At 40.7% G+C, this 25,973-nt stretch overlaps 1 protein-coding gene and 1 pseudogene across 12 annotated transcripts in view; one reads left to right on the forward strand and one right to left on the reverse strand.

The window, feature by feature from the left end:
* The window catches only part of FAT3 (FAT atypical cadherin 3), a 673,325-nt gene that overhangs the window by 92,847 nt on the left and 554,505 nt on the right, over positions 1-25,973 (forward strand). The gene's annotated exons all lie outside the window — the stretch shown is intronic.
* LOC103891891 (NADH dehydrogenase [ubiquinone] 1 beta subcomplex subunit 11, mitochondrial-like) lies at positions 21,802-22,263 on the reverse strand (annotated as a pseudogene).

The following is a 25,973-nucleotide window of genomic DNA, read 5'->3' on the forward strand; positions in this document are numbered from 1 at the left end:
AGGAGACATAGGGGAAGGAAGAGTTCTGGCCAAGATCAAAGTGGGGGCACTGGTGTAATCATTATTCTGAACCTGCTGGTCTTGAGCAGTTTTCCCCAAAGTGGCCTCAGCCCTATCAAGCTTTCAAATATAGTGCCTTGATTCTAATAGTCGTTATTTTTTTGTTTGCATTTATTCAGTACAAAAGTCTCCAGCTGTGATGGAACTTTGCCCAAAGTGACAGGAGGGAGTTGTTCTCAATCTCCTGCCACTTCTAGGTTGCTTTTTCTTTAGCAGAAATCACTCTGAAATTATATGTCTTTACTCTGAAAATATTTTGTAAAGTACTTCGTAAAGTATTTTGTAAAGTACTTTGCAGACTCCAACTCCATGGTGTAGAGGAGACACCATATCATAGCATGGATTTCTAGAAAGTAGTAGACTGAAATATAGACAGGTGATGTAGCAGCCTTTGAGACACTGACCAAGGAGGGTGTTTTGGTAGATGGTACAGGCAGACCCTGTGACACGAATGCTGGTTTCTGCAACTGCATGTGCTGAGTGCAGCAAAGAGTCCATGTGCTGAATGTGGAATTCACTCATTCATTTGTTCTCAACTATTTATGGAGCATATTCTATGTGCAATAAACACAACAAACATCCTCCTCTCATGGAACCTTCTCATGGGAGAGCTTTGATCAGTTGCTTATATGCATGCACTCATACACAATCTAAACAACAACAACAACAACAATAACAAAAAGCCCAAGTGATTATTGGACATCTCTATGAAAGGCACTGGGCAATAAAATGACAAGCAAGACTCTTTTCCCCTAGAGTAATCAGCGTGTTTCACAATTAAGAGGTAAAATATCATAAAAGTCTTCCCCTACGTTTGTGTGTGGTTTTCTTTCATTGTTCAAGTTGATTGGGATATAATTGGTTGATACTCTTGAATAAGTCAAGGTGGCAAGCAGTGGACAATAGGTGTTCAACACTGAATGATGGGAAAAATACAAAGTGGTAGAATTCAAATAACACTGAATGATGGGAAAAATACAAAGTGGTAGAATTCAAACATTTTTTGGTAGCCCAAGATTTAAGGCAACAATAAACCATTGTTTCTTCAACTCATGTTTTAAAAAGTCGTTATAAACTACTTTAATCTCTCTGTGTGTTCAGTAAGTATAATAGTGTGAATCTTCCTTCCATCAGCTCCAACAACATTGATGTATCTTATGTCCTGTGCAAAGTGTTGCTGATAGAAAAATGGGTGAGACATAGTTCCTACCCTTAAGGAGAACATAATATTGAGGATTTGAAATATTACGGAATCTGCTTCTAAAAGTAATTTTTTCTTATACAGTTTTGTAGATGCATGTTTAGGAGATAAGGAAAACTGAGCTATGAATATAAAGTACCCAGTATAAATATAGGCAATCCTCTTGCCATTTCTAATCAAGTATATATAAAAATGACATGAGAATGCTTGTACTAGTGTTTTTCAAACTGTATTCAGTGAAAACGTGTTAATAGTTATGGGAGAGGAGTAGGGATGAGGAAGACAGAAGGAGTTTTTATGGTCAAATCAGTTTGTCAAACACTGGGTAAAGGAAGTAAGCAGGTTTTTCTTATGCATGCTTCTCCCAAAACTTTAATTTGCTAGTGTGCATTGTGACACTCCAGGATGGGTTATTGCAGTAGTTCCCAAATTTAGCATCATAATCACAAAGTCCTGGGCTCCAGAGATTCACTGAATCAAAACTCTGGCAGGTGAGAACTGGGGATTTTCATTTATTAGGTTGGTACAAAAGTAATTGCGGTTTTTGCAATGAGTAATGGCAAAAGCTGCAATTACTTTTGCAACAACCTAATAAAACACATTTGGGAGATTACTTTTAGGTAGTCTTAGTTACTTTTAGGCAGAGTCAGTTTATTTCAGCACTGGTCCCATGTACCATTGACATGCAGGAAGGAGCCCTCCCTGATTTGCATAACAGCAGAACATCATTTATCCAAGAAATGCATATTGACATTTATGGAACTAACAATTTGGAAATGCTGGCCCATGCATTCTTTTACCAAAGGCCTAAAGAAAAAAAAATGATAGGTAACAAGTTCACTAGTTTGGGACTTAGAGTTAATGTATATTTTGTGTGTGGTGGTTAAGATAGCACTAAGGATCAAATTCATTTTTTTGGACCTACATTGATGGTAATTTATTATTTTTAAAGTGGTGCTTATGGCTGGGTGCAGTGGCTCACGCCTGTAATCCCAGGACTTTGGGAGGCCAAGGCGGGTGGGTCACCTGAGGTCAGGAGTTTGAGACCAGCCTGACCAACATGCTGAAATCCCTTCTCTACTAAATAAAAAAAAAAAATTAGCTGGGCATGGTGGCACATACCTGCAATCCCAGCTACTTGGGAGGCTGAGGCAGGAGAATCACTTGAACCCAGGAGGCAGAGGTTGCAGTGAGCTGAGATTGCACCATTGCACGCCAGCCCGGGCAATGGAGTGAAACTCCATCTCAAAAAAAAAAAAGGGGGGGGTACTTATTTCACTTATAATGTCCTTAGACCATTTTCCCCCTTTTTTCAGCTAATATTCCCACACAGTTTGAATGTAATTTATAGTAAACTTTGCTTTGTTCTCTCACTTTCCTAGAGAATAATGCTTAAAGTTGTTGGATATATAAAACTCAAATTCCTAGAGATAGGAAATTGTATAATTAGGGTAAATTTGATAAGGTGTTGGCATGAAATAAGATAACTCTTTAAAGAGAGAAGAGAGTGAAGGATCTTATTTATATAACTAATTCTTGGCTGGGCGTGGTGGCTCACTCCTATAATCCCAGCACTTTGGGAGGCCAAGGCAGGTGGATCACGAGGTCAGGAGATCGAGACCATCCTGGCTAACACGGTGAAACCCCGTCTCTACTAAAAATACAAAAAAATTAGCCAGGTGTGGTGGCGGGCGCCTGTAGTCCCAGCTCTTTGGGAGGCTGAGGCAGGAGAATGGCGTGAACCCGAGAGGCAGAGCTTGCAGTGAGCCAAGATCGCGCCACTGCACTCCAGCCTGGGCGACAGGGCGAGACTCCGTCTCAAAAAAAAAAACAATTCTTGGTTGTTTTTAGGTCTGTACTCTAGATTATTAATTTATTATTCTGATATTCTGAGAGGGGTTACAGTGGCATAATTAAGATGATCTAATTAGACAAAAAAATTCACTGGTCCTGAAAACAGATCACTTTCCTGAGAAAAAAAGAAAAAAAACAATTGGAAAAACCTTCAAAGAGGTTTGCCTTTCTCTTCATAAACACTATTATGCAGCATTTCAGAGCAAGCTACGGAGCTGGGCTTGGGCAGTTAAACCCTAACTTTGTGGTTTTGTGTAGACTTGGGGGTGCAGCTGTATCTTGAGTGGAGATAATAACCTCTAATGGTAACCCCAGACACAGCTATTAGTATCAGATTAAATCTAAATGCACCCTTCTTTTCCTTTTGAATATTCTCTGTGGTAAATTGTTTTTTGTAAACTCCTATTTGAGTCTCTGCTCACTTACTTTGTTTCAAGAGAGTATAAACCAGATCAGGGTGATTGTTCAAGTGAAAGTGACTGAGGCTCAATGCCATGAACATTGAGATTATAGGTGTATGAAATGGCTTTGAAAATTTGTGTATAGTCATCATTGAAAACCTTGATTGCTGAAAATCAGACTCTGGTTAGATGTAGGCCTTGTCTTAAGGTCCAAGAAGAAAACATGAATGTAAGATAATGAAGTACCATGCCAATACAGCCCTACCTTGGAGATAGTATGGGTTCAGGTCCAGACTACCACAATAAAGTGAAAATAGAAATAAAGCAAATCATGCAAATTTTTTGGTTTCCCAGTGCATATGAAAGTAAGGTTTACACTGTAACCTATTAAGAATACAATAACATTATGCCTTAAAAAATATACATACCTTAATTTAAAAATATTGCTAAAAAAATGCTAAGGGTCATCTGAGCCTTCAGTGAGTCACAATGTTTTTGCTGGTGGAAGGTCTTGCCTCGATGTTGATGGCTGCTGCTGACTAATCAGAGTGATGTTTTCTGAAGGTTGTGGTGGCAGAAGCAGTTTCCTAAAATAGGACAACAATGAAATTTTCCTCATTGACTCTTCCTTTCACGAAAGATTCCTCTGTAGCATGCGATGCTGTTTGATAGCATTTTACCCACAGCAGAACTTTCAAAATGGGAGTCAGTCCTCTCAAACTCTGCTGCTGCTTTATTAACCAAGTTTATGGAATACTCCTAAGTCATTTGTTCTCATTTCAACAAAGTTCACAGCATCTTCACCAGGAATGGATTATATTGGAAGAAATCACTTTCTTTGGTCATACTTAGGAAACAACTTCTCATCTGTTCAAGTTTTATCATGAGATTGCAGCAACTCAGTCACATCTTCAGGTTCCACTTGTGATTCTAGTTCTCTTGCTGTTCCCACCACATCTGCCGTGACTTCCTCCTCTGAAGTCTTGAGCCCCTTAAAATCATCCATGACGGTTACAATTAACTTTTTCCAAACTCCTGTTAATGTTGATATTTTGACCTTCTCCCAAGAATCAAAAATCATCTTAATGACCTCTAGAACGATGATTTTTTCCCCAAAAAGTTTCAATTTACTTTGCCCAGATTCATCAGAGGAATCATTATATATGGCAACTATAGCCATTTGAAATGAATTTCTTAAGTAGTAAGACTTGAAGGTTTAAATTACTCCTTGATCCATGGGCTGCATAGTGGATGTTGTGTTAGCAGGCATGAAAACAGTATTAATCTCCTTGTATATCTCCATCAGAGCTCTTGAGTGACCAGGTACATTGTTAATGAGCAGTAATATATATACATATACATACATATATGTGTGTGTGTGTGTGTGTGTGTGTGTGTGTGTGTGTGTGTGTGTGTGTATTTGAAACAGGGTCTTGCTCTGTCACCCAGGCTGGAGTGCATTCATGGCTCACTGCAGCCTCCTAGGTTCAAGCAGTCCTCCCACCACAGACTCCCAAGTAGCTGGGACAACAAGTGCATGTCACCATGCCTGGCTAATTTTTTAATTTTAATTTTTGTAGAAACAGGATCTTTCTATGTTGCCCAGGCTGGTCTCAAACTCCTAAGTTCAAGTGATCCCCCCATGTTGACCTCCAAAAGTACTGGGATTATAGGCATAAGCCATTGCACCTGGCACAGTTAACACTTTTAAGGGAATCTTTTTTTTCTTTTTCTTTTTTTTTTCTGAGCAGTAGGTCTCAACAGTGAGCTTAAAATATTCAGGAAACTATGCTATAAACAGATGTGCTGTCACCCAGGCTTTGTTCTATCGACAGTGCACAAGCAGAGTAGATTTAGCATAATTCTTAAGGGCCCTAGATTTTCAGAATGGTAAATGATCAGTGGCTTCAGCTTAAACTCACCAGCTGCATCAGCCTTTAACAAGAGAGTTAGCCTGTCTTTTGAAGCTTTGAAGTCTGGCATTCACTTTTTTCTAGTTATGAAAGCATCTTCTTTCAATAGAAGGCTGTTTTGCCTACAGATGAAACTGATTTTCAAATCAGTTGCTTCAGCGCTTGCTGCCTCATCTTGCACTGTTATGTTATAGAGATGGCTTCTTTTCCTAAACCTCATGAATCAACTTCTGCTAGCTTCAGACTTTTCTTGTGCAGTTTCCTCAACTCTGTCAGCCTTCATAGAATTGAAGAAAGTTAGGGCCTTGCTCTGGATTAGACTTTGGCTTAAGGGAATGTTGTGGCTGGTTTAGTCTGCTGTTCAGACCACTAAAACCTTTTCCATATCAGCAATAAGGCTGTTTTGCTTTCTTATCGATAAATTCTTGTGTTCACCAGAGTGGCACTTATAATTTCCTGCAAGAATTTTTTCTTTTCATTCACAACTTGGCTAATTGATGCAAGAGGCCTAGCTTTCAGCACATCTTGGCTTTCGACATGCCTTCCTCACTAAGCTTAATCATTTCTAGGTTTTGATTTAAAATGAGAGATGTGTGACTCTTCCTTTCACTTGAACACTTAGAGGATGTTGTAGGGTTATTAATTGGCTGAATTTCAATATTGCCATGTGTCAGGGAATAGGGAGGCCAGAGGAGAGGGAGAGAGATGGGGAACAGCTTATTGGTAGAGCAGTTAGAACACAGTATTTATCAATTAAGTTCACCTTCTTATATGGGTGTGGTTCGTGGGACCCCAAGACAATTACAATAGTAACATCAGAGATCACTGATCACAGACCATCCTAACAGATATAATATGAAAATGTTTGAAATATCGTATTACTGAAATGTGACATAGAGACATGATATGAGAACATGCTGTTGGGAAAATGGTGCCGATAGACTTGCTCAAAGCAGGGTTGCTGCAGATCTTCAATTTATAAAAACATAATCTGCAGCGTGCAATAAAGTGAAGTGCAATAACATGAGGTATGCCTGTCCATGAATAGTGAGTGGCATCTAATCTATTTCATGACTGTTATCATTAATCTAAAGATACACTGATGAAAAGACCAATTACTGCTGATGTTTCTGCAAGTTGGAACTCTGTATATTCAACAGAGGACTTAACTGAAGACTGACACCAGGAATTTGAGGATGGATTCTAGCAGAGATATTCTAGGAACCAGGACCTTTAATCTGATCACATTTAAAACCCGTTTCAAACATGCTAGTTAAATTATGTCAAGTCTCTGGGGAGATATCTCTGGAATCTGAACATTCTCTGGGGATTGTTGTTTGACATGTGGAGCAGGTGAGACTCATACAGCATGTGAAGTCATTAAGGTACAATTATGACAAGCTTGACTTGATCCTTTCTGATTTGCCTGCCAGCCTTGACAGCTCCAAACAGTTGGTGGGGACCTGAAGACACCACTTCTCTGGTTCCTTACAGCACAAACGGTGAATATATTCTGCTTCCTTTGGCTAGAGCTACATGAAAGAAATTTTTGCTGAGAAAGTGTAGAAAGCCCTTAGGTTGATGGTTGCTATTAAGTTAGAAACTTTGGCCCTATTATCGTGACTCCCTAGGTGTACACAATGAGTATAACAGTTTTTTGTTGTTGTTGTTTGTTTTTTGTTTTTACCTTAGTCTTCTTCCCCTTCATTTTTTTAAACTCCTTTTTAAACCTGTGCTTTAATTGCAGGTAGACCTTTTCTCATTTTGACAGGCAACTCCTTACTTTAGCCCTCATTTGACATGTGGCTAAAATTGTGTCTGTGCTTTTGGAATGCAGGACTTTGGCATGTCTGCAGCAGCTTGAGTGACATAGATTAAGGGACATTCTTCTTTTTTTGAGATGGAGTCTCACTCTGTCACCAGGCTGGAGTGCAGTGGTATGATCTTGGCTCATTTCAACCTTCACCTCCTGAGTTCAATTGATTCTCCTGCCTCAGTCTCCTGAGTAGCTGGGACTACAGGCATGCATCACCACGCCCAGCTAATTTTTGTATTTTTAGTAGAGACGGGGTTTCACCATGTTGGCAAGCATGGTCTCGATCTCTTGACCTCGTGATCTGCCAGCCTCGGCCTCCCAAACTGCTGGGATTACAGGCATGAGCCACCACACCTGGCCAGGCCATTCTTTATTTGTGGGATGTGTATATTTCTTTTATGCATTACTAAGCCCTTTCAGCTTATGGTCTAGCTCTCAAGCCATATCCATGCTGGCAAGAAAGTTTAAAACACAGTAATTCTTGGGTAGGCAACATAATATTGCAGACAACCAGTACTGAACGCCAGAGCCATGGAGGCTCCATCATATACTAGCTATGTGATTCTGAGCAAGTAGTTTTTCTTTGAAGCCTCAGTTTACCCATCTGCTGAAATGTGAAAAGTGGCTAATTAAACCTACCTCATAGAGTTGTCATAAGTGAAATGACATGGGGTTGGACATATTTGCTCTCTAAAGAAACGTGGTGTTATTTCAGCAATACCAGGGTAATGAATATTGTGTAGGCAAAAACAATCCTATACAATATTGCAGACTTTAGCCTAATTTTTATGCAAGCTGCCTTCTGAATTAAAGGCATTAAAAACCAGGGAAACAGTTGATCCTAATCCTTCTAACCCCCTTCCATGTGAATTGAACACACTTAATGTCTGTATTACTTATTGGATGCAGTAGACAAAGAAGGAAACATTTCAGCCAGCCATCTACCTGTCCAAAAGCCCAGCCTTTCCTTTAGGACAACATCTCTTCCTTTCATTGCCTCCATCAGGATGGTTGTAGTTGATGGTGGATATAATAGATGTGATGTTGGACCTTACTTGACCATGGCTGGCTCTCCACCAAAGGGCATCCAAATAAATAAGCATGAAGCCTGTTGCTCCTAACCCACTCTGCTGGGACCATGCACAGCCCGCTAGTGTATTCTCCTGTACAGTCTGGAGGAACCCAGCCTCTATCCCTGCTTCATCAGAAATTGGAGTCTTATTTTCTATTGGCTATTTACTCTCAAGACTTAGAAATAGGGACCTATATTGACTCACTTGTTTTTAGATTACTGAGTAAAAGTATAATAATTCTTTAATAATTCCGGGAACTGAAGCTTTCTGGAGTCAGCATTCACTGGCCCAGTGCAAAGTAACTGCTTTTTTATCCTACTATTGCACTTGAGAGGCAACTTGAAGTTTCCTTTCCTTTACTCAGTCACTTTTCAAGGGGAAATAGGAATAATCAGAATTTTAAGATATTCTGTATGCAGTATAGGTACATTTTAAATAATATTTATTAAAAGACATGGAGTTACTTTTGCTTATCATGCAACTTGCTACTGAATTTTTCTTTTTTGTCTGTGTTGAAAAGAAAAAGGTGGAAGAAAAAGACTTATGTAGGCTTCCTATTAAAAGGCACCTAGACTGAATAGAAGATTCCCTTTTATTTTTTTTTTCTACTTGCAAAGCCAAGAGTCAGAGCCATGGAATCAGAGAATTCAAGTTTCTTTATAGTTCAAGCAGAGTGAAGCAGGGAATGGACAGAAATAGGTCATATTGTGATTGCAAAACTAGGACAATGAGGAGTTTCTTGGAGGGCTCAAGCTCTGATGGATTCTTACTTTGGGGCAGAACATTTCAGAAAATTCAGAAGCCAAGAGATATAGTATATGGCAGCCTTTAAAATATTTTAAAAACACTTACTAGTCTGCATATTCTTTTCTTGTAAAAAGAAGTTAAAAGATGCGTTTTCTTTAATCACTTGTCAAGACAGTGGCTTTCTCCAGGATTATAAGACAGTGGGTTAAATGTATCTTTCCCATTGCTTGTGGCCTATGAATGATTTTCAGACATCATTGACTCCACATGTTTAAAACAGGGAGTCAGCAGCAGCAACCCTTTCAGTAGCTGAAAGCTCTGGGTCCCATCCACTGGGTCTGCAAATAAGTAGCCATTTGGCAGTGACTCTGAGGAAGTCACTTAACCCAAGAGAGTTCTCACCAATAAAACAAGGGCGATAGTTTGCCTCTTTAACTTCTAAAATGAGTATGGTATTCTCACTTTGGAGTGCAGTTTCAAGGTAATCTTGGAATTCTTGGACTGTTGCTCTTGATCTAAACAGTTACAAAAAGATGGACAGAGAAGAGGCAGAAATTTCCATGAGTCCCTGTGTCTACCTTTCTTTTTCTCTTTCCAACAAGAGGATAGGGTGGTGCCCATGGAGGCTATGATTTTCAGCCTTGCAGACAACTCTGGGAGTTGCTTAGGCCCCCATTCCTGTCTTGTTCCTGCTGTTTATCCATTTAGGATTTGAGTATCTCTCTTGTTCCTTTTTCTTCTCAGTTCTGCGTGGACATTAAGTGCTTTTGACTCCCATACCTTACCCACTCTTGCCCTCCTGCTTCCAAATGCAACTCCCTACCTCCTATCAACTCCTGCACTCTGAACACAAAATCATACTTAGCTAGTTGCCAGATTATTTGATTAAAGCAGTAGAAGCTAGGGTGACAAACGATGCTATACTTCAGGGATATTTGCATTTTTAACATCTGGTCCTCCTGAAAGGGATCTCCAGTTGGTGAAATATATACAGGAGATAAGAATAACTGAAATGCTTTTGTTCTGTACAAAAGGCTTCATATTGATCATTGAGTTTTCTGTAATCATCGTACAAGGTAAATGAACTAAGTAGTGATATCCTCTGGGTATTTTATTTTATTTTACAGCTGAACCTCAGGGATTAATCAGAAATTGTTCAGGGTTATCTGCCTAGAAAGTAACAGAGAAAGAACTTGCACTCAAGTCTTCCCATCTAATGCTCTGGCTTCTGTAAGAGCCACTACTTCACAAGTGTCACCTTACGAGGCACATGACAGCCATGTGTATAGGGGACATAATGACTTTAGAAGTTGACCACTAAGTTAGATGTAATTCAAATCCATGTGCCCTCAGGTTTGCAGCCATAAAACATCGATTACCACCTTTTTGGCTTTCCACATATTTAAAAAGTGGATTCAGTGAAGACAGAGGTGATGAATTGTGTGGCGTAGAGAAGTGGGGATATTTTAAACTGTGACTTCAGCTGTTGTCCACCTGGGGAGGGAGGTGGGGTGATGTGACAGTGGGGTAAAGCACTAGACCACAATTGACTTTGAGGCTTTAAAAGACTGTTTAAATTACCAGATTATAAATAATGGCTTAAAAACCTTCAAACAGTAAAGAAGAATATGAAATAAAATATACAATCTTTCTCTTTCACTATTCTAATCCCTCTTCTTTTGAGTTATTTTTGAATGTGTAATCATCCAGACCTTTTTTTTCCCCCAATACCATACAAAAATGGGTGCTATAGTTTCAGCATGCCTCTTTTGCTAGGTATTACATGTGGCAGCACCATGGTCCGCTCCAAACCTCATGTTGAAATTTGATCCTAATGTTGGAGGTGAGGCTTAATAGGAAACCTTTGGGTCATGGGGGTGGATCCTTCTTGAAAAGATTAATGCCCTCCCTTGAGATGAGCGAGCGTTTGCTCTGTTTGTTTCTAGGAGAGCTGGCTGTTAAAAAGAGCCTGGCACCTCCCCTTTTGCTCTCTTGCTGCCTCTCCTGCCACATGATCTCTGCACATGCTGACTCCCCTTCCCCTTCCATAGTGAGTAGAAGCAGCCTGAGGCCCTCACCTGATACAGATGCCAGCACCATGCTTCTTGTACAGCCTGCAGAACACTGAGCCAAATAAACTTCTTTCCTTTATAAATTACCCAGCCTCAGGTAGGCTGTTAATTAAGTTTATATTCTGCTCATCACATGGAATATGCACATCTTTTTATAGAATTTTTTTTTCTCTTTGTGAAGACTTATTACTGTGAAGGGGTAGTTCCTATCTTTGTCCCAATTTTTTTTAAGCTATTTGTGTTCCACTTAGTTTTTATTTAATAAGAGCTCTTTATTTATTAGGGACTTTAGCTCTTTGTTATATATGTTGAAAAGGCTTTTTCCTATTTTGTCTTTTAATTTTGTTTGCAGTATGTTTTTCTGCTCAGAGCTTTTTATTTTATATGTAGTCAAATTCGTTAGTTTTTTTCTTTATGGCTTCTATAAGGAAGACTTCTCCTCTGCCAGGATTATAGAAATATTATCAAATATTTTTCTTTCAGAAAGGTTTTTTTGCTTTTGTTTGTTTTAGTGTATTAATTCTTGATTTTTATGTGACTCCAGGTAGACTTCTAATTTTGCTGTGAAGTTCCAATAGTTAACAATTAGTTTAGGAGAAAAATGAGATATAAAATTTAGTGAGAAAACCAAGTGAACTCCTAGTGATGTTTTTCCGATCTGGAGACCCATTCAGGGAGGAATTGGTGACCCAAACTATCTACCTGGCACAGGCATCCCCTGCAGCTATTTTCCCAAGCTCTTAGAAGCTGTAAACTAGAGCATGCTCCTGTTTTAAATTCATCAAGGTGTGTTTCAGGCCCAGTTCACCAGAGTGTGATGGTTCATGAGAGAGAATGAGTCAGTCATTTGAACTGGTTCCTCAGTAGATGGTGCAAGAGAACAACCCTGATGAACAAGAAGATCCCTACAAGAAGAAGCATCCTGAGACGAAGAGGGTTTGTCAGAGTGCAGCAATGCCCCACATGTAGACTGAATTTTGGAATTTATATTTAATTTAACCCACCAGTAAGCAGATTCACATGTTGGCAATGCAGAATGGGAAGCCAGCACAATGAATGGTAAATGTATTCAAATAATATGAGTGTCAAACTGACTTAGGGAACACACATACATACTCAGCTTGGAGGATTGCTTGTAGAAGTAATGAGGTCAGGAAAAGATGCATGTAGAAGAAATTCATCCTAGGAAAGTCTTTCTTAGAAAAACAGATCTTAGATTCTTAGGTTAGGAGGATGGTTGTCTGCAAGGCAGCTGAAAAGAATCACTTGTGATCTTTTTCATCTATTTTGAGATGGCTGAAAATAACTTTATATCCATGAAAGGGAACAGAAAAGGATATCAGGATGTGAAGGATGTGGTCCTCCTGTGTCTGGAATTAGTGGGTTCTTGATCTCACTGACTTCAAGAATGAAGCTGCGGACACTCGCGGTGAGTGTTACAGTTCTTAAAGGCGGCGTGTCTGGAGTTTGTTCCTTCTGATGTTCGGATGTGTTCCGAGTTTCTTCCTTCTGGTGGGTTCGTGGTCTTTCTGGCTTCAGGAGTGAAGCTGCAGACCTTCGCGGTGAGTGTTACAGCTCTTAAGGCGGTGAGTCTGGAGTTGTTCCTTCCTCTCAGTGGGTGTGTGGTCTCGCTGCCCTCAGGAGAGAAGCTGCAGACCTTCACAGTGAGTGTTATAGCTCATAAAGGCAGTGTGGACCCAAAGAGTGAGCAGCAGCAAGATTTATTGCAAAGAGCGAAAGAACAAAGCTTCCACAGTGTTGAACAGGACCTGAGCAGGTTGCCACTGCTGGCTGGGTCAGCCTGCTTTTATTCTCTTACCTGGCCCCACCCACATCCTGCTGATTGGTCCATTTTACAGAGCGCTGATTGGTCTGTTTTACAGAGAGCCGATTGGTCTGTTTTGACAGGGTGCTGATTGGTGCATTGACAAATCTTGAGGTAGACACAGGGTGCTGATTGGTGCATTCACAAACCTTGAGCTAGACACAGAGTGCTGACTGATGCATTTACAATCCCTGAGCTAGACATAAAAGTTGTCCAAGTCCCCACCAGATTAGCTGGACACAGAGCACTGTTTGGTGTGTTCATAAACCTAGAGCTACACACAGAGTGCTGACTGGTGTATTCACAATCCCTTAGCTAGACATAAAGGTTCTCCAAGTCGCCACTAGACTCAGGAGCCCAGCTGGCTTCACCTAGTGGATCCTGCACTGGGGCCACAGGTGGAGCTGCCCGCCACTCATCTGGGAGGCTCGGGCGGCGCAGGAGCCCAGGGCAGAAGGGGTGGAGTGGAGTAGCGGGGGGCCTCAGGGGGGCGCGGGGTGGGGGGGCGCGGGGCGCGGGGGGGGGGCGTGGGGTGCGGGGAGGGGCGCGGGGGGCGGGGGTGGGAGGAGGAGGAAGGGGAGGCTCGGGCATGGCGGGCTGCGGTTCCCCAGCCCTGCCCGGCAGGGAGGCAGCTGAGGCCCGGCGAGAATTCCAGCGCATCGCGGGCGGGCCGGCACTGCTGGAGGACCCGGCGCACCCTCCTCAGCTGCTGGCCCGGGTGCTAAGCCCCTCACTGCCCCCGGGCTGGCTGTGCCGGCCAGCCGCTCCTAGTGCGGGGCCCGCCGAGCCTACACCCACCGGGAACTCGCGCTGTCCGGCAACCGCGCGCGCAGACCCGGTTCCCGCCCGCGTCTCAACCTCCACACCTCCCCGCAAGCAGAGGGAGCTGGCTCCGGTCTCTGCCAGCCCAGAGAGGGTCCCCCACAGCGCAGTGGTGGGCTGAAGGGCTCCTCGAGCATGGCCACAGCGGACGCCGAGGTCGAGGAGGCACTGAGATCGAGCGAGGGCTGCAAGGTCTGCCAGCATGCTGTCACCTCTTACTCCCGAAGGTCAGAGGGGAGATTATTGAGGGAACCTTGGGCTTAAGCCTAGTCCCTGAGCCATGCTAGGCCTCTGTCAGAGGGGAACAGCCACAAACAAATGCCTGACATGTCACAAAGGGTGTTCAAAAATTTTCTCAAAAGAAATTTCCCAAGATTAAATTTTCACTAAACCAATGATAACAAACTAAATCTACTGAAGAGGAACAAACCTCTTCAGTATTAATGCTTGCCTTCTCTGTCTTGAAGTATAGCTGAAGTAATTTTGTTTGGTGTCTATAGTAATGCAGGCCACTGTGAACCAGAAACCTGTGCTGTGAGTCCTTGCTCTGGGACCATAAGAGCTGATTGATTTGCCCAAGTCTTAACCTCTTTGAGCTTCAGCTTCCCCATCTGTAAAAATGAAGAATAATGCCTACTTTAAGGAGTTGCAGTGAAGAAAAAGCTAGGTAGTACATTTTAAAATTACCTGAATAATTTGGAAAACCTCGTACAGATGGCAAAGATTTTAAAACATATTAGTGCTGTAAGTGATTGGGAACCTTTTTATTGGATTTCTTTCTGATATAGGTCAAGTTTCTCTGAGAGGAGTAAAATTTTTACCTTGACTCATTGTGCCCTGAAGCATTTGGCATTGTAAATACATTTTAAAGAAATATGACATTAGAAGAGAAATTTGAATTGCATTTTTCATATGGTAAAGGGTGGTGTGGTGAGTTAAGTTTTCTAAGGCAAACATCACATTGTCACTGTTTATCCCGTGTCCAGCTAACAAGGTGCTATGCACAGAGAAAACACTAAGCAGAGACTTGTTGCTAATCACAGAGAGCTGAACTGTTCTCCAAATTTAACTGCAATACGTAGAGTTGGGGTATAAATGTCTCTGTTAAAATCTCATAGTGCTTCTGTGTTTCTTCGGCACCTGCTCAAATTAAAATACTGGAATTCCAGATTGGATATCAAAAAGTCTCCCCACTCCTCATTTTGGGTAGATGAAGGGCAGGATAGAGACAGCCATTCGTGCTTTCAGACTTGTGCCTTAAGTCCACATTGTCACCTACCTGCCACAAAGGCCTGTGACTTCTGAATTTTTTCCAGAACTCACATTTCCAAAAGCTGAGCCTTGGAGAACTCAATGGTAAGGAGATCTTGGCAGGCAGTTCCTAAGGAGGCACTAGTCGTTCTCCTTTCTGCATTCATACATCCATAAAAGTTGTTAAAACCTCAAGCCTGCTGAGTCCTGAGGGTTCAAGGAGTTGCTGAAAGAAAACTGCCCCTGTTAGCTAACTTGTTTTAACCTCAGCTTCTGAAAGTTGGGGGCCAACCTAAATTCTTCCTGCTACACTTCTGTTGCTGGGCACCTATCTTTCTTTGTTTCTTGTCTGAGACAGTAAACAGAGGGTAATGGTTGCACAAGCACCAGCTCTTTTGTGATAGCCTGGGAGCTTCATGCAAGGAGTTCTGAGCAGGTTGCAAAAGAGAAGCTGTTGCTGAATGCCAAAAAAACTCCAAAACCAAAAACAAACAAAAAAGCAACAAAAAAACCCTCTCTCCAGTTCTAGCTTGTTAGCTTTTTCCAAGCCTTTGGGAGCTTGCCTTACCAATCAATGAGTCAGAAACCTTGACAGTTTCTGCAGTAAGAAACTGTCGGGGAGGAATGAAGCTTGCACACTGGGTGATACCAGAGGAAGATTTGACCTGTACTTAGTACACTTCAGCTTTATTTGAATGTGTTTTTCACAGTCATTAGAAATCAGGCAAGTTTTTAAAGTCAAACATTAAAATGACTTTGCATTTTTAAAGTGAAGGTTGCAACACTTAGCATGAGAAGAAAGCTAACAGACAAACCCAAAAACAGTTGAAATGTAGTGGAAAGAACTGAAGCAAAAACATTCTCTTCCTAGAGACTTTAAGATCTTCAGATGCGCTAAACATTGAAAGATGATCATGTGCCCATCTATGTAAGTCAAAATAAAATGAGACTTTTTTGAAATATTATAAAACTCAATGTATGTTGAAATTAAAATAGTGTGTTTCTAGATTTTATGATTGCAGAATTTGGCATTAATCCATGGAAGCTGCCCTGTCCCCCTCTCTGCTTTATTCATGTCCTAACAATTTGTCTGCCTGTTGGAGAATCTAGCAGAGCTATCTGTTGCCCTCTGCCTTTTAACTCTGAGCAAGACATTTTCGTTGTCTTGTCCTTGGCTTCCTCAGCGGTACAATGAAAGATAGTTTATACGTTAAATTTCAGGATGCTTTCAGGAACATGATTTTATAAATAGCTCTGTGAGGTTGGGGAGAAGGAGCAAGGTCAGAGAGTTTAAGTGTTTTGCCCAGGGTCCCAAGACAAACAGAAATACAACTCAGACCTTCATGTTCTGAGTGTAGTTCCTTCAGCTGTATTGCGTGGGTTTTGAGTTTTTAATAAACTCTAAGGGCATTGTGTTGGGTGATGGACAAAAATATGCAAATAAATGGAGTACTTTTTTGCTTCATTATTGTTTATTTGAGTAAATATTCATTTGAATGTTGCTATTATGCCTACAAAATGTATAATTGTTTTATTTTTTAGAATATTAGCACTTTGGAAGGAAAGGCTTTAAATATCTGATAAACACAACAAATATTGAATAATGTGAAGTATTTTAATGAGTTCCCATTGACTTTAGTTTGCAAATTATGGTAATGGAGTAAAGGAAGGGATTTCTTGTTAGGGAAATTGACAGGAGTAAAGGGGGGGAGGTGTGTGTGTGTGTGTGAGAGAGAGAGAGAGAGAGAGAGAAAGAAACATACATTTACAGCTTTTCAGATGTTATTTAATGCTATACACAGTTGTTTAAATGTTAAGAAAATAAAACCTGTAATGAAATACTTTATCATGTCAGATAAAATATATAATTAGGAGGGCTGTTTGAGATAAATTTCAGCCTATCTTTAAGATGTGGTAGATCAAGAGTAATTTAACATGATTTAGCACTGCTATTGCACAGTTAAGTATTATCTGTGGTTGAATAGATAATGAAATGCAGTGCATATAAGGTATGTTTTATTTCTTCTTCTTTTTTTTTTTTTCTAAATGAGTTTCATGAAAACCTCTCTGAGGTATTAAAAGTCCTTTCCTGATCTGAATAAATATTTTCTCTTCAGGCAGGTCATATATTATAGTTTGTTTAACAAAATAAAGGCTTGTGGCAGAAGCACATGAAATGCAGATAATGGTAAAATAACACTAAACATAGCCCCTCAGGGCAGGTGTGGAGTGTTATTTTAGCAGTAAACCCCTTCTTATTAAAGTGTCTGTCATGGGTGTTTTGGAAGCAGCTGACCTTCTTTCTTACAAAGTGGCTATGAAACCACATCCTGACTTCTTTTCCTTTATCATGGACTTAGACACTCCAGAACTGAGGTACTAACCTTCTTGTCTTTGGCTTTGTGAATGTCCTAACACAATGTAGTCTAAAGTAAATGAAAAACTGAATTGGAACTCAGATTTTCTTGTTTTTTAAATGGAATTTTCTGGCCTATATTCTTGAGACCCACTCATTTAGAATATTTGTTGACTAAAAATAGTTTTGGCATATAATCATGGGGATTTGTAAGTGGAAAAATAATACATTAAACAATAATACATATATAAAGTACTAAAGCTGGGATAAATTAACTTGACTAAAGGGCCATGATGTTTTCTTAAGATAGCCTTTTTCAGTTTAGGGTTCCTTATCAAATCCTTCTGCTTCTTATCTATCTACTCCCCTCAATTATATCTCACACACGTTAGCTACAAGAGCCATCATTTTCCTGAAGCAGCTCTTCCATCATGGTGCTAACCTGATCATTAAAGGAAAAAGCAGGCAGGGAGGGGGCTCCTGAAGTGCCCAAGTTTAAAGTTCATGGTCTTCATTTTGACATTTAGGGCTTGTGCTTTGTTCACCCTGTGTATGAGCTTCCTCCAGTTGAACTAAACCGGGTCACTGATTCTTTCTCAGACAGTTCTTGCACTTTCCCACATCTGTGTTTTTACTTCCTCTGCTCCCTCTGGATTTCGGGCCAAAAAGATTCCAGTTAATCATTAGAATTGTTTCTGTCTTCTGTGATCCACCTCAGGTGAGAACATAATAACATGGTGGGTAAGAGCCTAGGCATTGGAATTAAATATACTTAAGTTGGAATTATAGCTCTACCACATATGAATGAGAACATAAGCCAAATACCTTAATTAACCAAGCTTGTCCAACCTGCCTTATTTTGTTGTTGTTCTGTTTTGTTTTGTTTTAGGCTTTTAACAGCTTGAAGACATGGTTTTTGGTTTCTGTCTCTAGTGATAAGCAGAAGAGAGGGTTGAGGAAGGGGCTTTACTGGCCCAACCAGAAACAGAAACTAAAAACTCATGACTGTATTCTCTCCCTTGAGCACCCTCAAACCTCAGTTTTACCATCTGTAAAATGGAGATAATGATACCCACCGAGTTTATTGCGAGAATAAAATAAAATAATGTGTTTAAGGCATACATGATCACAATATCTGGCAACTGGTAGGCACTTAGTAAGATACTATTTATTGCCTTCTATTCCATAGAGTTCCTCCATTTTCTTGCTCCTACATAGCAATTAGTCCCTGCTCTGTGTCCTCATAGCCCTTTGTTTCCTTGCTTTATATTATTTGCCATGTTATGTTAGTTTTTCCCTCCCTTAAGTTCCTTGAAGTTGATCTCTGCTAGGTATTTCATAAATGTTGGCTGAATTAAATTGAGTTGCAGAACCAGTGTACTTAACAACAGTGGGGTTTAAGTGATGTCAGCGTTAAAAAGTAGAAATTTTAGATAATTGATGGCTCCAAGGTCATGCCAAGAACCCAAGCACCATATTTTTGTGTATAAAAACTGGAAAGCAAGCTGAAAATCAGCAGAATAGAAGGCCAGATACTTATATTATAAGTCCTACCCAAATGACTGGGGAGGAATGAAGAGGTCAAATAGCTGTCTTAGGTCATTCAGCTGCTTTGCGATTCCACATGTGGAATCATGTTAATGGTATTTGGGCTTCAGCACCATTGGTCTGATCCGTTGTAAAGTTACAAATATTTATTATAATAGTGATTCCTGTGTGTTTCAGATTCTCTTTCAGTCATATTAGTAATTTAACTCTCTGACTTACCCCGGAATCATTGAAATTCTAGTATAAGAGAGTCAAGGATTCCAGTAAAGCAGCAGCTGGCCCTGGGACCTGGGACCAAGAGGGAGGTTTAGTAAGTCATCAGTGTCCATCCAGCTGTCTCTCTGCACCTTGCCTTCTTCTCTTCTCTGTACAAGTGTGTTTTCTCTCAGAATCCCCTTATTTGGTGGAGAATTTGAAGCTGCAAGTCCTGTAACATAATCAGAATTCTCCAGATTCTAGCCTTGATCAAAAACTAGAAAAACCATGAAAGTTTTTTTATAAGCTCTAATTATGTTCAAATTATTCTCTCTACTTCTGCCTCATAAATATACGTCTTACCTTAAAAGCATTTGTTTTTTTCTCCGTGAAAACAGTAGCAAGGCATTTTTGAAGGAAGGGTGGGATGTTTGGTACTCTCCTCAGTTATATCTCATACACAGGAGCTACAAAGCATTTATACTCATCCTGAAACATCTCTTTAATCAAGGCCCTTCTTTGATTCCCCCTCCCCCCCCAGCAAAAGCTAAAAGGGAGAAAAACTTTTGCATTTTCTCCTCAGTTTAAATAGATTACAGTTGGTGAGAAAATTGAGGGTGAAAATTGAATTGGTAAGCAATGTAGTTGACCAGTATTCAAATATTTACATTTTGCCATGTCTTGTCATTTAAAGTGCGATCATGAAGAAGGGAGACTAATGACTTAAAGCGGGAGGCTGGGTGTGGTGGCTGGCTCACCCTGTAATCCCAGCACTTTGAGAGGCCGAGGCAGGTGGATTGCTTGAGCCCAGGAGTTTGAGATCAGCCTGGGCAACATGGCAAAAACCTGTGTCTACTTAAAATACGAAAATTAGCCAGGTGTGGTGGCATGCACCTGTGGTCCCAGCTACTCAGGAGGTGGAGGTGGGAGGACCCCTTGAGCCTGGGAGGTCAAGGCTGCAGCCATCCATGATTGCACCACTGCACTGCAGCCTGGGTGAAAGACTGAGACCCTGTCTCAATAAAAAGGGAGAATAACATCATTCCATTTGGTAGATCTTTAAAAGTAAGAGTAATGCATTTTTAATTTTAACAAAATTAAAATTTAATGAAATTTTGCCTTATGACTTGACAGGTTCCACTTTTATCAGGATCAATTTTATACCTTGTACAAAAGAGGCTGATCTATTGCCTAGGGTTTTTTTTTCTTTCTTTTTAATTTTAATCATCTGTAGTGGGATTCCAGAAAATACTGTCAATAAAGAAGTGATTCTGCCCATGAGTTAGGAGGGCACACCCCACTTGCAAATAATGCCATTCATTCATATCTAGCTTATCATTCTTTCCCTGGTAGAATGTGGAAACACTACCTGGAGGAGAAAAGATAGCTGCCTCAATTATGGAAGACGCCAGTTGAAACAGCCCCAGGCCAGCATATGTGAAACCTGTTCAGAGTTTCTCTCTTCTATGGGTGAAGAGCTGACTCAGATAAGAATTGGCCACAATTAAATTAGGCTTACATGAGGGAATGTCAGGCTGGAGGGACTGCCCTGCGTGTTCACCATTGATGAGACCTGTGGAAATTCTTGTCCAGAAGGGACAGGTGTCACCACGATCTTGATGAGCTCTGCATATATTACAAAGGAGAAATGCTTACTACATTAAATGTCTGATGATGTCACCACAATGTCTGATGATGCCACAGCAGGAACATTAGACATGAAACCATCTCTGTCCTCTGCTCACTTTGAGTATCTTTGGGAGTTACCTGTAGTCCATTTGTCCCCATCTTATGTGTTAGATCTATCTTCTGTTGGTCTACATGAGAAACCTAACACTTGTTTTTGTTAAAAAAATAATAATAATAATAATCCCCACCTATCTTTTCCTCCTTAGACACTGAATGTATTCAAAATTCCTAAATGATTTCAAATTGAAGGTTTCACTCTTTGACTTGTTATTTAGGTTAAGTGGCTTTCTTGACAGGCAAGAGTTTTGCAGTGGATTAGATGATGGACAGAAGGTGATGTATTGTAATTATTGTGCATGTCCTTGGGTTTAAGTGAGGTAATTGTATGAAATTATGTAGTCAATACATACTCCCTCCCACTTTCATTCCAAAAATATTGGGGCTCTGCCGTAAAGCTCAGGTGTTCTGCACCTTATATAAAAAACCTTAAAAGTACCATCCCTAAAGAAGGCTTGTTTAGAAACATATATATGTTTTTTTTTATTTTGAATTGTGTAAAAAAAAGAAGAAACATGTAAAATTGACCATCTTAGCCATTTTTAAGTGTACAGTTCAGTAATGTTAAGTATATGCACTTTTTTTTGCAGTTGTAGGTTAGTGGTTTTGAGGTGGCCTTAGTCTAGGATCAAGGGGACACTGTGTGTCACATCAATTATGAACATGTTATAAAAGGAAATTGAAAATGAAATTAAAATGGAATCAGTGGAGAAGGAAGAAGGAGATATATTAGGACAATCATTCCAAAATCAATCCCAAAATCAAACAGACACAACAAAGTCCAAAGTTTCAAAAACATCAGATTGGTATGCATTGACTCCTATGGATTTTTTTTTCAGACTTTCAGCCCCTTTAATTAGGTCAGAATGGCAGGCAAGGGGTGGGGAAGATGGTGCTTCTTGAGCTCCACTCAGCGACTGGTCACTTCTCATCCTCTGGCAGCTGGATCATGCTGGGGTCGAAGCATGGTTCCATGATGAGAAGGTCTTTGGCCTCTCGGTATTTCACAAGCATCTCAGCTCTGCAGTGGGCCCACTTTCGCATCCTGTAATCAGGCAGATAGGCCACAAAGGTGCTGCCAAGGACCAGGACAATGGAGACGCCAAAGAAGAAGACAACTCACATGTTCCAGATGTCCAAAATGGGGTCCTTGTCATAGCAATGGGAGTCTGGGTTCTTCTCATAGAAGTTCTTGTCCTCAGGATCTGGGTCCTCCTGCCAATGTACAGTCAGTTCCGGGGGCTCCTTTCCCACCACAGCAGACAGGGCGACCACAGTCCTGGAGAAGCTGGATTCCCAGCGGACGTGGGTGGCCAAGAGCCTTTGCGTTGCCACTGCCGCCAAAAGACCGGGAGCGCTCAAACTTAACAGCCCAGCTGCCATGACAGATAGTCCTACAGGGTCTCCAACTCCTATAGACTCTATGTGGGTTTTATAATACAGATGATAAAGATTTGATGCCTTTACATGAACTGTAAAGGACAAAATTATACAAATAATTAATTTATCTGCTTCATGTTTACTTAGTGGAGAGATCAATATTATGATGGCCTAGAACAGAACTGGTTTTTTTTGCCATTTTTAATAAAACCAAATAACCAGAAGGTATTTGATTAACAAAATCAAATAATCTAAAACTATCAGATAATTTTTCTTGATGGTCTGGTAGTGAAATGTTGAATCCAAGTAAACTCGAGTAGGAGAAGTAGAGTCCTAGGCTATATGACTTTTATCTAAGATTCTGTGAGAGGATGGCAAATAAGCATGTTCTTTGGTCTTCCATTAAAACCCTTTTAAAATATAATAGTATTATAACCACTTACTTTTGGTCTGGGGCTTGGGCCCTCATTTTATCGTTGCCATCCGCCAGCCTGTGTGACATATACTCAGCCCTCAGAAGCATTGTTTTACTTCCCTGGTGAGGCTGCTGCTGTAAACATCCGCTGAAGTTCCTCCCTCTTAATATCCCTGACTCTAGAAACACAAACCTTTAGTTAGCTTAGATAACATAGCAATGATGTGTAAGATCTTGCAACCTGGTAAGAACTTATTCTGTGTTAGCTATTTGCTACACTGTTTCCCAATTCAACAAATATTTCTTTAATGCCTGGTACTTGATCTTGCAGAAATATGTGTGAGGCAAAGGGTAGTTGATGCCTGAATTTCTGGTTCAGGACATTTAGTCTAAGTAATTTTTTGCCAGTTTTATCATTTGTTCTTTCTCCCAAAAATGTAAAAGTAGTGGAAGGATGGTATTGTTAAGCCACATAAGGCTGGGAGCTAACATTTTTCTTTTTGATCTGAAAAACAGTTTTTTTTTGTTTTGTTTTGTTTTGTTTTGTTTTTTGAGGTGGAGTTTCCCTCTCATCGCCCAGTCTGGAGTGCAATGGTGAGATCTCGGCTCACTGCAACCTCTGCCTCCTAGGTTCAAGCCATCCTCCTGCCTCAGCCTCCCAAGTAGCTGAGATTACAGCTGCCTGCTACCACGCCTGGCTAATTTTTGTATTTTTAGTAGAGACAGGGTTTCACCATATTGGCCAGGGTGGTCTTGAACTCCTGATCTCAGGTGATCCATCTGCCTCGGCCTCCCAAAGTGCTGGATTACAAGTGTAAGCCACTGCACTTAACGGAAAGTAGTTCTTGAAAACAATAGTATAGTCTATTGGATTATTCAAGTTCAAACCTCGAAGTACTTGTTGTACAAACTTTTCTGGTGCTAAATTCCTTATTAATATCATTTACTCTTATAACATTTGTTGCCAAATCATGGGCATTGAAAAGCACGTTTCTGGGCTTACATTTGTAATGGCTGAATGACATTTGTTCATAATGGTCAAATCACTAGAGCCTTTTCTTTAGATTTTTTTTTTTAAAAACGAGGAAATAGGAAAGCCATGTTAAACACAACGATAGAAATCTATTCTAAAAGAAAATTCAGATCTGAACTCCTTGGGTGGAATAGTTTGGTAAAGGTTAAACAAAGTTTCCCTGACTCTTGTGGGGCATTAAAATGAATTTCATCTAAATTCTTGTCAGCTTCCCTGTACAGCTGCCCTAAACATCTGCTGTGGATGCTCAAAATTGCTGCTTTCCCCGCTTCACAGTTTACATATGCTGTGTAAACTATTTATTTGTAATACATAATTAGTGGCAACGTGTATACTTGGTTTTTAACTACATGTACTCAGGGGTGGACTAGAAGAAAACTATCTACTTACCTACATGGAATGAGGCTTCTTAGTTTAAGGCTTGTCAAAGCAATGGTCCTATTTCATTTGCAGAAGTTTTTGATATTAAGGAGAGGCATTTAAAATCTGTTTAGGTTATTGTAGTTTGGGGTAGAATTATGGGGATTGTGCTTGGTTTCACAGTGCCGGGCAGGATTTGACAGCCGCTGTCTCGTAACCATGCTGCAGAGTAAAATGATTTTCTCAAAGCCATGGAAAAGTGAGGCCACGTGAAGGCCTGGGAGGCTGTGGTCCTGGTAGTCATGCAGAGAAAATTATGTGCGCCTCTGGAGAGGAGGTGGCCCTGTGTTGACCTGAGAAGGTTAATCTTCTGGGGTCTTGATTTTGTTGGCAGAATAAATGCTTCTGTAAAGAGTGAGATACAAGTCAGGTTGGCCAAAAACTAGAGAACATTAGTCCTTGGGAACAAACGGGGATTCTAGCTGTCAAGGTGACTGATGGCCTTGCTACATGCAAATAGTTCCTGGAGAAATCTTGGTTCTACCACCAAGAGGTGATGGATCGTTAATTCTCTGTTGTGGGTGGGGACCTCAGAACCCAGTCAGGTTTACATTGTAGGGATGAAAGTCATCCCAGCTCCAGTAGAAGAGAACCCAATTTCTAACCTCAGCCATGCAGAGCTGACCTTGCCTGGAGCATGATCCCCGGAACCTCTCAATGGCAGCAGAAGAGCTCTATGCAGTGTCTCAGCTATGTAAAAATTCCTTTTGGGAATTGTTTTTTTCTATTAATATATCGTTGGCTCTATCCTTCCCAATATAGTTGAATTAGTTCTGCTAATCTAGGGTTTCTCAACTTCAACAGTATTGACATATTAGGCATGTAAATTCTGTGTTTTGGGGGCTGTCCTAGGTAGGACATTTAGTAGCATCTCTGGCCTATACCCACTAGAAGCCAGCAGCATCATTCTCATTGTGATAACAAAAAATGTCTGTAGAGATTGCCAAATGTCCCATGGAGGTCAAAATTGCCCCTTACTCTATGGGAAAACACTGATCTAATCCTATGTTTTCTTGGAGTTTCATAAGACATTTGTAGTTCATTAAACAAATATTTATTGAGCACTTACTATGTGCCCAGTAGTATGTATGTTTTGTGTGGGGTAACTGATGTCCAAAGAGAAAGTGCCTTTCTTCATTTGGTTTATAGCCAAGTTAGAGTAACAGATATTAGTTAAATAGTCTTACTAAAATATATTTAGAATAATAGTAAGTATTGCAAATGAAATGTTCTATGTGCTCTGAGGACACATAACAGGGGCCATACCTAATCGTGGAGATGACATAAATCTGCCCTGAGGAATATGGAAGCTGCAGTGACTCTGTGCATGTTTTTATAATGGGAAATCAGGGAAGAGGAAGCCAGTTGAACTTGGGAAATGTGCAGACTCCTGAGGTGGGACGTGCTCTGCTAGGATCAAAAAAAGGCCAATGTCACTGGAAAGCAGAGAGTGGCTTGAGATAAGCCAAACAAGAAGCCAGGGGCCAGGCGCGATGGCTCACGCCTGTAATTCCAGCACTTTGGGAGGCCAAGATGGGCGATCATGAGGTCAGGAGATCGAGACCATCCTGGCTAACACAGTGAAATCCCGTCTCTACTACAAATACAAAAAATTAGCCAGGCGTGGTGGCGGGCGCCTGTAGTCCCAGCTGCTCGGGAGGCTGAGGCAGGAGAATGGCGTGAACCCGGGAGGTGGAGCTTGCAGTGAGTGGAGATGGTGCCACTGCACTCCAGCCTGGGCAACAGAGCAAGACTCCATCTCAAAAAAAAAAAAAAAAAAAAAGCCAGGCTCAAATTTGGCGGAACCTTTTCAGCCACAGCCTTGTCAGTTTTGGTCTTTATTAT

This window comes from Pongo abelii, chromosome 9, assembly GCF_028885655.2.
Source record: "Pongo abelii isolate AG06213 chromosome 9, NHGRI_mPonAbe1-v2.0_pri, whole genome shotgun sequence".
Classification (NCBI taxonomy): Eukaryota; Metazoa; Chordata; class Mammalia; order Primates; family Hominidae; genus Pongo; species Pongo abelii.